At 41.1% G+C, this 2905-nt stretch overlaps 1 pseudogene; it reads left to right on the top strand.

Moving 5' to 3' along the window:
* Nucleotides 1-597: 597 nt before the first annotated feature.
* Nucleotides 598-1397, top strand: LOC103020241 (bisphosphoglycerate mutase-like; annotated as a pseudogene).
* The last annotated feature ends 1508 nt before the right edge of the window (nucleotides 1398-2905 follow it).

The raw sequence follows: 2905 nt of genomic DNA, 5'->3' as shown, positions 1-2905 counted from the left end.
ATATGTGAACAACAAGTAGATCAAAACTAGAATGTATCTAGCCAGATATTTTCTGGATTAAAAATGGCCATCTGCGGGTCTGCCAATGAAAATATGATCAAGTGCCACAATAAAAATATCAACACAGCTACACTTTGCTTCATTAAACACTGAGAGCATTGACAAGTGAACCAAAATACTGGCCTTTTCCAAATGGCATGTTGTGTAATTTATGAAGCAAAAATCTGAAATTTGATCTTTAATGAAAAATCATATATATGAGGCATCTTCTAGTTTTAATAATTTTTGTTACAAATCACAGAATGAAGGGCTGCTTTTGAAATAGAAAACTGATGTCTTCAAAGTAAATTTAACCATGGATATTCTAAAAGTCCTGGATCAGTGATTCTATTTCTTCTTTTCACATCTAGAAGATATTGAAAATATTTTTGTTAGTACCTGCCCCTTCTGGCTCCCAGGCTAGAAGAGAGAGTTGATGCCGGCCGCAGTGAGGAGTTCTGGAGGCACCGGCTGCTAGCGGTTCCGAGGAGTGCCTGCCGCTGGTGGCCTTTTTGCAGACGTATTGCTGTCACTGAACACTGGCCCATTGGAAAGCACTAGAGAAGCTCAGCCATCAGTATGTCCAAGTACAAACTGATTATGTTAAGACATGGAGAGCGTGCTTGGAATAAAGAGAACCGTTTTTGTAGCTGGGTGGATCAAAAACTTAAGAGTGAAAGAATGGAAGAAGCTCAGAACTGTGGGAAGCAACTCAAAGCGCTAAACTTTGAGTTTGATCTTGTGTTCACATCCATCCTGAACCGGCCCATCCTCACAGCCTGGCTGATCCTGGAAGAGCTGGGGCAGGAGTGGGTTTCCGTGGAAAGCTCCTGGTTTCTCGATGAGCGTCACTATGGAGGCTTGATCGGTCTCAACAGGGAGCAAATGGCTTTGAATCCGGCGAGGAATAAGTGAGGCTGTGGAGAAGGAGCTACAATGTGACCCCACCACCCATAGAGGAGTCCCATCCTTACTACCACGAAATCTACAACGACCGGAGATATAAAGTGTGCGACATTCCTTTGGATCAGCTGCCACGATCCGAGAGCTTAAAGGATGTTCTGGAGAGACTCCTTCCTTATTGGAATGAAAGGATGGCTCCTGAAGTATTAAGTGGTAAAACCATTCTGATGTCTGCTCATGGAAATAGCAGCCGGGCAATCCTGAAACATCTGGAAGGTATCTCAGATGAAGACATTATCAACATTACTCGTCCTACTGGAGTCCCCATTCTCCTGGAACTGGACGAGAACCTGCATGCTGTTGGACCTCACCAGTTCCTGGGCAACCAAGAGGCTATCCAAGCAGCCATTAAGAAAGTAGAGGATCAAGGAAAAGTGAAATGCGATGACAAATAAAATCTTTCCCACGTGCTGGCTAGGAATAGCTGCAGAAGGAGTGACATGCAGTGTGTAATGGGTGCTAATCTCCCTCCCCCCTCCCCCCGCTGATTTTTCCAGATCTAGGCTGTGGGGTGGAGTTTGCATAAGTAACTAGGTAACTTATATTGGCTCAGATAAAGGCTTTAGGATGCCTTGAGTACTAGTGCCATAAGCCTTATGCTTTAGCCCCTGTCGGCCCCATTTGAATTAGTCACTAAGTTAGTCACCAGTGGGGCTTAATCAATGTCTTAAGTTTCCGAGACTGGAGAGAAACAAGTGAAGTTCAAGTTCAAGGTATTCCTCATTCAATAAATCAGTATAGAGTGACCACTGACAGGCACTACTTACTCCAATAAGTAGTTCATGTTTATATTTCCTGAGACTTTCTAAGATGATAATAAAGGACGTTAGATAACACACTATACTTAAGTATTTATTACTAGTCTTCTCCTCTAGGGAAAGAGATGCTTTGATAGGTTAAGACCAGAGGCCCATTAAATGGGAGAGTCACCGATGGATTCCTCCAAGACAGCCAACAACAAACACCAAGGCCCTTTGCCTCATGACATTTGGTGGAATTCCTCTCTGGCTGCTAGAATTAGCAGCATATGGACAACTATAGCTGTTCATGTTCTCTTTTTGTTTTGTTTTTTAAACTTTAATCTTGGGGTCTTTAAAATTAATTTAAAAATAAGTTCTGTGACTGAAAATGGTGCCCATCCCAAGTATTTCCATATGATTCATAAATATTAAGTATAGGATTCTGAAATAGTCTCTGCTCTTATCTTCCTATAACACAAAGAGTTGTATTTATTTCAACACATAGACATGCCTAATTCTCTAAAAATTGAAAGCCGGATCAGCGGGAAGGTAGAATATAGTGGGTGTAATTTTATTCACTTGAACAGGGGAAATGGTATATTCACATTTGTCACATACATTTGTTCTTTATCTGCTGAGGGTAAAACATTATGGTACGTAGTCTATAGTATTCAGGGTAGGCCACAGACAGAATTGACTGCTTATCAGTCTTGATATAGGATGCTTTTAGATGCTGGAGATAGGTAAGGCATCATTTCTTTAAGCTACTGCCTTATTTCAAAGCAAGTGACATATATTTCAACGATAAAATCATGTAAACAATTTACAACTATAATAGCTGTTACAGATATCACCAGTTTTTCACAGTTTTCCATTGGTGGATTGGTTTATTTGTATCCATTTTATAGTAAAACTGTCATTAGAAGGAAACTAATTCTAAAACCCTTGCTACTGCTTGGTCTCCATTGATCCTTAAATCAAGACTTAGAGCATCGGCTGATGAAGATGGTTGAAAAGAAGAAATGAACCTGGTTTGCTCACAGCTGGTTGCACCTGTGATGCATAAGGACATGGAATGTGGATGCTTGACGTTCCTGACCAACTACTGGCTTCTCTGCGGTAGTCCTTCTTTTCACAGTCCTGTTGCCTAACCAAATAACACT

The sequence above is a fragment of the Balaenoptera acutorostrata genome, chromosome 1 (genome assembly GCF_949987535.1).
Source record: "Balaenoptera acutorostrata chromosome 1, mBalAcu1.1, whole genome shotgun sequence".
In the NCBI taxonomy this organism is placed as follows: Eukaryota; Metazoa; Chordata; class Mammalia; order Artiodactyla; family Balaenopteridae; genus Balaenoptera; species Balaenoptera acutorostrata.
Note: the sequence above shows the minus strand (reverse complement) of the source record. Positions and strands in the feature narration are given on the sequence as shown.